This window comes from Camellia sinensis, chromosome 11 (assembly GCF_055761805.1).
Source record: "Camellia sinensis isolate YWXY chromosome 11, ASM5576180v1, whole genome shotgun sequence".
In the NCBI taxonomy this organism is placed as follows: Eukaryota; Viridiplantae; Streptophyta; class Magnoliopsida; order Ericales; family Theaceae; genus Camellia; species Camellia sinensis.
In genome coordinates this window covers 35,501,724-35,515,578 of record NC_138971.1, presented here as the reverse complement: position 1 = coordinate 35,515,578, position 13,855 = coordinate 35,501,724, and the positions used below count along the sequence as shown (strand labels likewise).

The window sequence follows — 13,855 nt, the reverse complement described above, 5'->3', positions numbered from 1 at the left end:
TATAATTTTTGAGATTTGATATTTATTGATGTGTTTTATGAGTACCATCACGATGATCTCATACCTTGGGAACTTAAATAATTATTGGGCTATCTAATTAGTCACTTTAGTGATCTTCTGTTTGTCATAAATCCATTGATCATCTGTTCTGTACCGGGGTTATGATTATTTTACTTATATGATTTCTTCAGGATATTTTTATTATTTAAAATGATTTATTTATTCGAGCCAAACTATTCACTGTTTAGCCTAAATAATTATCTATAGTGACTTTTATACCTTATACTCTTAATATAATATTTCTTACTCTACTATGTGCTTATAGTTGTTAAACCCTTTCAAGTAATGAAACTTAGGGAGTTTTTTTTTTTTTTTCCCATAAAGTTGAACTAGGGTTTGGAATAAACACCGTGTCTTGTTTTTTTGTTTTTTTTTTCCTTGGTTTTGTTTTTATTTATTAGTAATTATTGCCTAACTCTTTTTAAGTAAATAAAAGCTCCAATGTACATTTTAAGTACAATAAATATTTATGTATACCTTTTATTTTACTCCGGTGCATTGTTAATTCCTTTTAATTTAGAATTAATCCTTGGTAACTTTAGAAATCAATTAGTTACGACATCCAGTCCCTGGGCACCGAGGTTGGGTCGTGACATATACAACACACTAAAGAAGTAAACAAGGTAGTAATGCAAATTACAAATTAAATGCAGTGAAGAACTCATTTTTTCTAAAAGCTGATTAGAGAGAGAGTATAAACAAGTTGATCCCCAACATTGTTCATCTTACGGAAATCAAGACCCTAAGAAATCAAAATTCAATTCCAAAAATTCATAAACTAAAATGACGAACAAGAGGAGTTTTGAGAGAAAGAAGCTTTCATGCCGATCATTGCAATGAAAGTGGGTCTGAATTTGGGTCTTGGTTGGGTTTTGATTAAAGTAGTGGTGGGTGTAGAAACTCAGTGTGATTAAGGAAAGTTTGGTTGAATGATTGGGCCTATTGATTGAAATTTTTTTGAATTGGACGTAATTTGTTGAGTTTGTTGATTGTTGTTTGTAGAGCTTACTTCAGGTATGTTGAATTGTTATTGATTTATTTGTGAACTTGTAGTGAAGGAACTTGTAGAGCTTTCTTCAACTCATACTCTGTTTATTTATTTATTTATTTATTTATTTATTTATTTATTTATATTGATGCCCTATTTAAGAAAATAGTAAAATTTTACTCTAGTAGTCAGTCATATGTTACTATGAATTAAAGTAAAACATTACTATTAACCAGAGCAAAATGTTACTATTAAACAAAGTAAGATGTTATTGTTTACTTGACGGTAAATTTTTTTTTTTTTATAAAGAATTTCATAGTCAATCTAAATCTTGTCTGATAGATTTTGACGACAGAATTCTAAAAATATCAATTTTATTAAAAACTGACATTTAGATCAAAAGTTATATCATTTTAAAGTTTAAAATATTAAATTACTCATTAAGGATATTTTGGTAATAGTGGTATGTGTTGGACTTTTCAAATAAATTTTTTTGTACTTGTCCTTAATACATTAAAATTTTATTTTGAGGGGGCTTTGACTAAATTCCCCAAAAAATTCAATCCTATACTACAATACGCCCAATCAAATTTGTAAAAGATTTGCAAATTTTCGATAAAATGTCCATCAAAATCTAATCGAGATAACAAAAATTACAACCAATTAATGGAATATGAGGGATAATTTGGGAACTAACTAAAATAGCCAAAAAGATATTATGAAAAAGTCAACTATTGTCTCTATTTTTTTATTTTTTTTTTGCATGTTTTTTCATAAAATGTTAAAAAATCAACTAAAATAACTAATTTCCAAAACAACCATGAATCTAGTGAATTGAGATTTCAATCGTATACTCCAATTAGGAATGGCAACGGGGCGGGGTGGGGCCGGGGATCACACTCCCTGTCCCCGATCCCCGATGGTAGGAATTTCCCCGTCCCCGGCCCCGATCCCCGACGGGGAGTCTCTCACCACCCCCGCCCCCGTTCCCTAACGGGGATTGGGTTTCCCCGACCCCGTAAATTCCCCGACCAAAATTTTAAAAAAAATGCAACAACAATTTGAACTCAAATAAAATACAACAACAACAATCATATTCAGATCTGTCAACAAAAATAAAATACAACAACAATTTGAGCTCAGATCTGTCAACAAACACATATTCAGATCTCTTCAACATATATCTAACATATATATCAACAACAACAACAATCATATCTCTTCATCATCATCAACAGAACTCGGAGCTATACTCAACAGATCTGAGCTCAAATATTTATTCAACACTAGATTTAACACATATAGAACAGATCGAAACAGATCTAAGCTAAAAAAAAAAAATTAGGTGAGTGAGATGGAGGGACGACGGCTGAGGTTGAGGTTGAGCCTCGCCGCCGATGCCGTGAGAGAAGGAACAACGGTTGAGGTTGAGGTTAAGCCTCGCCGCCGATGCCGTGAGAGGAGGGGCGACGGCGATCGGCGGTGATGAGAGGAGTGAGCTCGCCGCCGTGAGACCACCTGCGTAGAGAGAGAGAGAGAGCGGCTGAGGTTGAGCCTCATGAGACCACCTGCCACTACAAGAAATTTCACTTTTGGCGACGACGTCAATTTTTCATAGCCAAAACTATATTTTTGGCGACGCAGTGATCAATTTCGTTGGTAAAAGTAGACCTTTACCGACGCAATTTACTACCGTCGCTAAAAATGCATAACATTCACTAGGCGCCAAAATTATTAGTTGGCGCCAAATTTTCAAAAATTTTAGCTACGAGGCTTATTTTTTAGCAACACAATAAGCGTTGCTATTAGTGTGCTTACTTTTGGCGACGACAAGTTGGTGTAGGCAAAGAGTTAAACATTTAGCGACGATAACAGTATTCGTCGATAAAATTTTTGCTGAAATGAGGTGATTTGGTGAATTGTGTTTTTATTATAACTTTTTAAAAAGTTTTAAATATTCTAGTTATTAAATTGATCATCGAATTAGATCACAAAATGAACCCATTAAGTCCAAACACATTCTTAAGTTGAGATGACTAATTTGAAATAATATAAACTTTTTCAAAGAATGTGGTTAGATTATCAATTTCAATATGCTTGGTGTTATTTTCAGAAACTTGCTTCAAATTTTTTTTCCTAAAAAATTTTTTTAAAAAAATTTTGATGAAAAAATAAAAAAAAATACTCATTATTTTTGTATAATTTTACCTTTTAAGAGATCATAAATAATTTTTCAAATTTTTAAAATATATTTTTTATTTTTATAATTCTCAAATTTAGTTTTAATTTTTTCAAAAAAAAAAAAAAACTAAAAATTGTTTTTATTATTATTATTATTATTATTTTGGTGATCTGCCTCTAAAAATTGAGGCGGTTCCTATCAAAATTCCCTTCTTTTTTCCAGGACAGGTAAACCCCTCGTCACTCTCCACGATTTTCATTCTTCGACAGCGGCTAGATTTCAACCTGGAAACAGTTCTCTCTCTTCGGCGGTGAGACTGCTTGGGCGGCGGCGACGATGGAAGGGTTTCGTTCTCTTCTCTTCGATCAGAAAAAGAGTTTGATTCTTGAGGTATGTTCGGATTCTACCCTTCTCTCTCTCTCTCTCACACACACACACATACACACACACACATTCACTCCATATTTGTTCGATTATTTGGTGTTTTTAATTGCAATTTCGATTATGGGTTTGTAGAATTTTGATCGATGGATTAATGTTATGGGTTGTTGGATCTATTTGAGTGTTGGGTTTGTTTGGGTGTCAACATTGAGACTCTGCTTCATCAACTGTTTCAAATGCTGCAACAGAGCCTAATCGAACCTTCATGAAAATGAAATTAATGGTTACAAATCTATGTTTATACAAAGAAGGTTTGATATATATATATACCCTTCGGACGAATCCCAAGCCTGTGGAAATGGCCATGGATGAGTCGGTTCTTTAACATCCCATGAGAATCCAGGCATCTTTTTTATCAAAAGAATTCCTGAATATTGATTTGTTTTCTCAATTTACTGGTTAATTTGTTGGCATTTCATAGAGTAGTTTTCATTAGGATTTGAGCTTGTGTTGTTTTTGGTGCTGTCTTCAATCATTTCCATTTGGAAAATATATTTTCTTTTCTTTCTTACAATTTGTTAATTTTCTTGTATGGCCACTTTTCTCATCTATGGTCATTGATACTGTTTTTTCCTTTTTGCTCATATGTTTAGCTAATCATATTGTTGCATCATATCTGTTTTCTACAAATTGTCTCTGTAGTAGCTCACATGGACTAGATTTATGTGATTGCAGGTTCATATAATTGTTCTTATTGTTTGTGTTATTATTATTATTGGTTTGGATCAATCCTCATTTTCAATTGGTTCAAAACTGGAATGGGCTCATTTCTTGTTGATTTGCTTGGGCTTGAATTTTTTCATGTCTTCAATTCTTGTAATGCTACACAGAATGCATCTCTGATATTAATTCTTTTACTGGCTAAAGCTAAAGGACATTACCACAAACTAAGTGCTTATTCTCTTTATTAATTTATCTTTTGGTTTTTTTACCCCCAGATCTGAGCAAGACAAGGAGCTAGAGCAAGTAGCTGTGTCTGAAGTTGTGGGCTCTGGCCCTTCTGAAGAATGTGTTACAGATAGTATGTGATCCAACCTGTGAAGTTATTAGAATTTGTCTATTTTGTTTTTTTAAGTATTGGATGGATGAAACGAAGTTGAAAGAAATAGTACTGAATTTCGGCATTGAATACTTGTTTTAATTTTTTTTTTTTAGAAGTATTTATGTATTAATTTTTTTCCATTGAATGCTTGGACCTGATATCCGTGTTGTGTATCAGCTCCTCAGGAAATTGATGAGTATGAACTCGTTGATCCTGTTGATATATTGACTCCTTTAGAGAAGACAGGATTTTAGGATGGAGTGGTAAGTCCTCTCAATCTTTTTTTTCATGTTATTCACTGACTTTTAACTTTGTGCTTCTAGTTTGTAATTATGCTCTCCGATTAATGTGAGGAAAATCCAATTTATTAGCTTTCCTCTTTAACTATGTGAAGCTTAAACCAGGTGAAACATTGTGTATCTAGGGGCAAATGAAGTCCATGCCTACTAACATGGTGAGTGTCTTGAATGCATGGCAACTTCAGACAATGTTGTGCGTCCTGGATGTCCAAATTCTTTGTTCCATGCTCACAGACAAACAGATGAGGATATTTTTCATTGAAAAATGTTCTGTTTGTTTGGTGGTTCTTGCTCCTTCTATTTTTATTTTTTCCTTTTTTAATATTAAACCTAACTAATTCATGAGGCCTATAGTTCATAAAACCCTGTAATATCCAAGTGTGCTTTCCTTTATAATATAAGATGCCAGAAATTAGATGCCTTGCCAAATTGACTGTGTGGGTGGGCAAAACATTTTTCTTGTTACAACATAAAGAAGGACAATCTACCTCCAAAATAGCTACTTTCATGACTATTTATATTCCCCACTTTCCATTCTTTTTGTCCACTAATGCATTTTGGCATATTCCAATATTGTTGTCCATTTTTAAAAGAAAGGTATTTTATTTTGCATTTTACAATATCATTATTTTTGGATGAGTATGAATACATTTACCAAACCGAAACAAATTAAACCTTGTGTCTCAATCAAGTGGGGGTGGCTACATAAATTGTTTTTTGGTCATTTAGCTCTATCAAAGTTTGTATGTTTTGTTAAATTAAATAAATTTATATTTTTTTTGATTGTGGTGAGTATGCATCATATGTCAGCTCAAGTCTTCCATGTTAAGTAGTTCTCTCTCAACTTATTTTCAATAAATGCTATTCCTACCATTTCATGAATATATTCATTTCTAATCTATCTTTTTTAGTTTTACCACAAATCTATCCAAAGCATTCTTATCTCAGTTGCCCAACACTTTCTTCTATAAAGCAGAATTGCTGGCCTACTATTGAGTATGAATGCATTTAATATAGTAAAATAGAGGGATGGTTTTGGAAATTCAGACTATATTAGTTGGTTATGAACACAGTCAATGCATATCCCCTTAAAAATTGTATGCAATCATTGGCTTATTAAATACAGCCACATCACCGCACGTTTTTGTGTGCACATGTAGATGCAACTTCTTCTTAAACACATTTTTATACTATTCTCGAGAAGTTAACAGAGACTGGTGGATGACTATGAATGTGCATTGCGACAATTGGGTCATTAATCATTACATTGGATTCCAACCTCAAGTATGCAGTTGTTCCTTACTGAAACAGCGAAATGCAGAAATTGCTCTCTTCATTTTTACATTTTCAAAACTAGACTTTTCAAATGTTGGGCCCGCTTTCTATTGGCTTCTTGTGCATTGCCGATGTTGTGACTTTTTGGCAATTTACTAGTTTTAAGTTTCACTTCACCAGTGTGAAAGATATTGTTTAATTGCCTTGGTTGGGTTAGTCTGTTCTCTATTGTCATTGCATGATTTGATATTTTGTTGTAGGGTTATCTTATGAATTTTTGTGATTTTGTTACTAATCATTGTGTATTAGTGTTGTGGTAGTAGTTAGTTGGGATTAAATCTATGAAATTATGTAAACAAACAAGTAGATGTACATCTATATTTTCCAGGTTGAAGCCTTCCAAACAGAAAAAAAGCATACCTGCATACAAGGAGTAGATGTCTAACAATTCTTTTGGAAATTGGAATTATAAAAGCAAGGGAAAATATTATTCAGTTAACTGTGGTTGTTTTGTTTATGCTGGATTGCATTTGAACAGGGACTGTGAGTAGGAACAGATCCTTCTTTCATCCCTAATCCATGGCACCTAGTTGGAGTATCTTTATTCCTGCTAAGTTTCAGGCATTCCTATGCAGGATGGAGACAGCTAAGCATTTGTCTTCACACTGCCATACATAGCCACAGATATATGGTTTGTTTGGTTCATCTGTCTCTTTAAGTGTCAGACTATTCTATTGCTGCACAACCAAAGAAAAAAAAATGTACACCTTGTCAGTGTTTTAAAAAGCGCACTTAGGCGCGCGCCTAAGCCCAAGGCGAGATGAAGCGCAGCTTAGGCGACGAAGCGCGTGCTTTATTATAAAACCTGAGGCATGCGCTTCATGCGCTTCAAATGTTTTTCACTCCAGCAGCCCCCATTTGTTTACTGTGTGGATACCCACATGGGATAACATCTCATTTACATCATAAAATGATACAAACGTGGGTCAACAGAGCAAAAACACAGGTTCTCTTCTCCTCTCTCTCTTCTCATCTTCTCTGGTTCTCTTCTCTTCTGCTTCGACTATTCTTCTCTTCTCCTCTTCTTTTCTTCTCTCTTCTGGTTCTGTTATACCCTGTTTTTTTTTTTTTTTCTTTTTCTTCTGGTTCGATTCTTCTCTTCTCCTCTGGTTCGATTCTTCTCCTCTTCTTCCTTTCGTTGTCTTTTTCTCGCTTCTGTCACGCTCTCTCTCTATCGCCTTCCCTCTCGCGATTGCGATCTCTCTCTCTCTCTCCTGTCTCGTTCGCGATCACGATCTCTCTCGCGTGTCCTCTCTCGCGCTGACGATCTATCTCTCTCTCTTTCTTCTGTCTCTCCCTTTATCTTCTATTCATATATATATATATAATATTATATAATATCTATTATATAATATACAATATACTTATAATATATAAAATATAATTGATTTATATATATAATATTATACAATACCTATTATATAATATATAATATACTTATAGATAATATGTAAAATAAAAAACATTAATTATTTAAAAATAAACACATGTATATAAAATAAAAATATACTTATGTAAAATAAAAATAAACACATGTATATAAAATAAAATAAAATAATTAATTAAAACACATTATTTAAAAAATATAATAAATAAATAAAATAATATATATATTAAAAAATTAATTGTTTTTTTCTTCTTATTAAAAAAGTTAATAATATACATATTAAATATTTGTTTATGTAGAAAATTGTGCTTTATTAATATTTTGCTTAACTTCTATAACTTGCGCCTCGCTTTGGTGAGGCGCGCGCCTCGGCTCGCGCCTCGGGGCTTAGACCCCAGGTGACCTTGGCGCCTTGATGCGCCTAGGGCTTTTTAAAACACTGCACCTTGTTTAGTCCCCCATTGGAATTTTTTAAAAAAAGAGTAAATTACACTGTTGTCCCTTGAACTAAATTATTGTCTCATATATTTTGGCTTTTTTAGCACTAAATTATTGTCTCGTATCATGCCAAATTTTGGGTTATTATTATTTTTTTTGGGTTCTAACTCTTGGCATACTCTTGGCATTTGATCATGACTGTGAATTCATCTCAAATGTCACAATCTAGTTTCTTTTTATGTTATTTGATTTGAATTATCTTATTTTTACTTATCAAAATAATTGAACTTTATTTTTGTAGATTGATTTAGCAATGTTTGGTGGTGAAATATTGTGCCAGGTACAGCTAATTTATTGTTTATTTTTCTCTTGTTATGCTAAGAAATTATTTGAAATTCTTTTTCCCCTGTGTTACTGTTGCTGCTTGGGATATTTTTCTTTTCTTTTTTACTGTCAAGGCTTGCTCTGTAATCTTTTATTTATTTCTTTATTTCTTTATTTGGCATTTGTCAATACATAATTTGATGAGGTGAAAATGTTAATGATTTGATGGATTTATTTTTCAACGGACATTAGCATATCTATTTTAGCTATTAAAAGCTAACTTTTGCATTTCCACTTTCTCTTAGATTTTAGAGCTTTGCTATATCTGGCTGTGTTCATGACTTGTCTGTTTCTATTGTCGTCATTTTAATGCTTTTCATGTTTCCTGTCTAATATTTTGACAAATGTTAATTCTTATTAACTGCAGGGGATCCCCAAAATTGAGCCCAACAGTGATCTTCAGCATGTTGTTGAGGTACACTTTTGTATGTAAAAATAGTTCTTCAAGTTAAAATTGAATTTCTGTTCAAGTTGGGGTTTTTTTCACTACACAGTTTGTTGAATTATTTTTTAATGTCTAATTTTCAATTTTGAAGATCAAGACTCCTTAGCAACTTGAGAGAATGAGAGAAACTTGCCGAGTAAGTTCTTAGCATCCTCTCTTTCTCAAAAATGAAAAGGAAATTTTATAAGTTCCATTTGCATGAGGCAAACCTCTATCTTATTGTATGGTTTGTTCATGGCTTTTATCATTACCTTATCCAAAGTTGCCTTATGCTTTTGCTAATTTGTCTCTTTCAGTGTGCAAGTGTATTTGCAGTAGTGGATAGGAAAGAATGAATTTGATGTGAACAGTAGCTAGGAAAGCTAATCAAGATTTATCATTAGTTTATGCGAAGAATACTAGTATTTGTTTCATGATTTGCTTGAGTTTCTGATTTTCTTTTTTTTTATTTTTTTTTTTTTGTTGTTGTCTTTCTTCGTTATCCCTTATGTGAAGTAATGTTCTTAATTATGAGCTGAATAGTTGTACTGTGTTTCTACCCAGTTGCTCACCTAGGGTTGTGCTATTGTTGTCTTAAGAAATCACGACTATATGTCGTGCTGGACGAAGTATATTGTGACTATGTGCTATTTGTTGTTCTTCACACCATAGTTTGAGTAGCAGTTGTCTCCAACTATATCTATATATCTCAGGAGTGATAGTTTTGTTTGCTTTACCTTCCCTAACTTACCCAGGGTTGAACCTACAACTTGATCTTAGTATTTCTATTATTTATTGTGTATGTTTTTCAGTTGCCACTTTGCTGCTGATGAACATTCACTAAACTAGTGTTTTAATTCTTAAAATTGATGGGATTTTGCTTATATATTATATATAAGGCTCAGAATTTCATTTCAGTACATTGTTTTAGTTAGCTTGGAAATAGAAACATGAGGAAAGCATAAAAAAATGTTTGTAAACAAAAACAAAAACCAAAACCTACCTTAATGGATAATTGAACATGGCTACACTAAACAAGGTTTACGAATTGCGCGCGCACACACACACACATATGTATATATAAAAGAAGAAGAATAAACATAGACAACAAGAGGGTGATGTGCACAGTCTTATGCGTAATTGTTCACGATCTAAAACTAAAGCAGATGAGAGAGGTTGAAGAATAAAACACTAAAGCAGTTGCCTACTTGAATATAGAACTCAAGTAAAGCAAAGTGACTCTTTCCTTATTCTGCTTTTGCCATAAGAATTATTGACACAGCTTCAACAAGGAGGGACAACAAATATATATATATATATATATATATTGTAAGCAAATAAATAAAAAGAAGACCCAACCCTATACACTCAATCTATAGATTCTATATTGAGGTTGTGGTACTACTTGAGGAACTTGGACACCATGCTCCATTCCAAGGCCCTGCTGTAAGTGTGAGCCTTGTGCACTGGGTATAACCTTTTTTGTCTGGATTGCTCTCTCCTCTTGTTGGTTTAGCATTAGGCCGGCTGAGATGCAAATTAGCAGCCTCTTGATAAATATTTTGGTCAAAGATAAAACTTGAAAATCTGAAATCTTAACTTTTGTCAAGTGTTTTCATCAAATGCTAATTGATTACCCCCCTAAACACACAACACACAATTTCTTCCTCATTTAAGAGAGTGGAGGGCTTTGGTTTGTTCTAAAGTAATAGCATCTTAATGGGTTGGTAGTTTGTGATTGCAGCTTACTCTTTTTTCAGGATTTGTCAGTTATCAAATGGTTCGAGATGCAAATGAAGGTATATTTATCTATTATAGCATTTAATCCTGGACTCATTTTAATATTTGGGTCTCAGGACATTTACTGTTTTTATTGATTACAATTTTTCTTCATCATCTAATGTGTCGCGTTAAAGACATTTCCTGAGTTCCAATCTTGTAGCATATAACACTTCATATGCTCAATTGTACTTGTTCCTGCTTCAGTGACTCATGCAACCACACATTGATTAAGGAAATAGTGGTTCTGATTGAGATTTTATAATTGCTGCTGATTATAGTTGAAAGTAGTCACCAACTTGATGCATTATAATTTTGTGAAACTGAATGAAAAGAAATACCCTTGTCCTTGAAGTTTGTTTTATTCCAATAGGTCTGTTTTAATATTTCAAATGAATTTTTATTGGTGGATTGTTTCATATTGACTCTCACTAGTTGATTGATCAATATTGAAGCAAGTGTTTTAGTGGAATTTCTTCCATGAAGTCCATAATATAATGTCATTTCCCCAAGTAAATGATTTGTGGCAAGTAACATATCACTATGTTCATGCAATTAGCTTGTGCAGACTGCTCGTCCATTCAGGCTTTGAGTTCAATATTGATTAGTGGAAAGTATTTTAAATTTTTCCTTAGTAACAAATTGTTTCTGCTTTGAAACTTTTCTCCACACTTAATTATCATCCAAATACTAACAATTATCGATATGGAAATAATAAAAAAAAGTAAAGTAAAACTATTCAAGCCATGTATTTATCGATGTGGAAATAATTTTCAGCTCCTTTGGTCGATCAAAAACTTGACATTAACAGTTTACCTTGCTAGAATAACAAAGTTTATATCATAATCTTTTAGTTTGTGATATTCAATCAGAAATTTTACAACTTCCTGAAATAAAGTTTGTAGTTATGACATTTCCATTACAGAGTTTGATTAAATCACCAATTCTGGATATCAGAGTACTGCACTGAAATTTTATGTATCAATTTTGAGTATTATTCTTTCTTTCTTTCTTTTTTTGTTTTTTTTTTTTTGTTTTTTTTTTATCAACTACAAAAAAAAAAAGAAGAAGTTATTCTTTCTTTGTCTGGGCTTATCTCTCCCTTTCCTTTACAGTTGGGAAGTCTGGATTCGGGAGCCCCCTGTCACTTGGACATTCCCCTGGGAAAACTGACAGGATTCACATGAAAGGCCCTAGAGGACGTGGGGAGGTGGAAGTTGTTGTTTCTCGTGTTGTAGGTAAATAAGAAAATCTTTTTTTTCCCCTCTCATTCTGCAAGTCCTCTAATATTTTGTAGTTTTTTTAACCTTAGTTTTATTGGTGATAATGTTTTTGCTGGTGAAGAATATGAATTGAATTGATTCGTATTTCATAATGAGTAATGGAACTTTACGAACCTTGACTCCCTTGGCGTCTGTTGGCAGAATTTCATTTAATTGTTTTTATTAAACTTACCATTCTTATTTAGCATAGCTGATCCACCCCAAACTCCCTTCCCCGTTCCAGAAACAGGTGATTATGGTTTGACAGATGTAAAGCTTTCTTCTCAAATATCTTCTGTAAAATAATTATTGCTTTTTATTTTTTAATTATTTTTCTTGGTGGTGCGAGAGTGACAGTTTATCTATTATTGTTTTTCTTTGAATACATTGAATTTGGCACAATAGAGGAAATTGATTCCTTTTTCCTTAGGTTTTTGTAAGTGCCCAGTTTGCTAGGATTTGCTTGAGAAGTATGTAGTTTACAATAGATTGATGTGGTTTGTTTTCTGCACTTGAATCGTGTCATTTTAAGCCTACTATAGTAATGCTTATACTAATTCTCTATTTTTATGCGTCTCTCTGATTTCTTTTGGTCTCTTATTGGGCTTTTCGAGTAAGTGAATGCATTAGGAGGGACCATTTCAGAACCTTCAATTTCTTGAAATCCTAGTTTTCTCATATTGAAAACATTTTTGTTGTCATCTTCTTCTTTTTTGCTTTCCATCATACAGTTTTTTTGAAAAGTATTGCATTAACCATGCACATTTCATTTTATTAGAATCTCACAAGGAAAAGGGGAAAACTGAAATGAGGGGTAAATTCAATGAATAAGAAGGAAGAAATGGTAAAAAATGATGTCAATGCAACAATTTCATTGCTGTTGTTGTTGTAGACACCCCATTTTTGACCGTCCTCAAGACTTGGACGTCACCGTTTGAACACTCGGTGATCATCCATGTTTGTGTTCGTTTGGAGTTCCCGGAAGCCTCGGCTCGCGCGCCCTGCCTCAGGATCTCCGAACTTGACCGTTTAGTGTCCGGTTTTACACCGAACACTCGTGTTTTGCCTTGGAGAGGCAGGGAATGCCTTGTGAGACATCCCCACACCCCACCGACAGTGGCTAGAGGCCACCGGCTGGTCTTTTGCTGCTATCGGCACTTTTGTTTGCCGGTCGGCACATTTTATTGCCGGTCGGCATAGGTTGTTGCCGGTCGGCACTGTTTTTTGCCGAAATGGCATTTTTGGGCAGCCGACCACTGTTCATCCACTTTATGGAGATATTTTGTGCCAGCTGTGATAGCTGGCACCAACTCTTCCCCCCTCCATACACGTGTATGGAGGGATCTCCCTCTAAGCAAGCTTGTTGTATAAGCTTTGCACGAGGGAGCCTTATAAGAGGAGGGCCTTCCTCTTTGATCTAGGTTAGACTCTTGCAACCAAAAACCAGACCTTAGAGATATAGATACATATTATCTCTATACCTCCCTTCCTCTCCTCCTTTGTGTGTGTTTCTTAGCTCAAAAGGTGGTTTTTACCTTACTTTTGCACCATTACACACACCATTACACCTTACTCCGAGATTGAGGGACTTGGGGGGTTGTTTCTTGAGTTTTTGGACTGGTTTTGATCAAAAGAAGGAGGCTAGACCATTTGTTCTTCAAAGGTTCTTCAAGGGTGAGCATCTTGATTTATATTCCCCAAACTTGCAATAGTTTTTTACCTATCTTGCTTGCTGTTTTAGCCCTTGTGTATAACATAAAAAGGACTTGTATTTTCCTGCTCTAGCACTTTCATTAAGGTCATTTTGTGGTTTGAGTGCGAACTCACCCTTCTA

General features: G+C 33.8%; 1 long non-coding RNA gene across 1 annotated transcript; it reads left to right on the top strand.

Moving 5' to 3' along the window:
- Window positions 1-8,364: 8,364 nt before the first annotated feature.
- Window positions 8,365-9,619, top strand: LOC145803101 (uncharacterized). Its single transcript, XR_014345207.1, has 3 exons — window positions 8,365-8,512; window positions 8,924-8,971; window positions 9,093-9,619. It is a non-coding gene; the product is annotated as an uncharacterized LOC145803101 (long non-coding RNA).
- The last annotated feature ends 4,236 nt before the right edge of the window (window positions 9,620-13,855 follow it).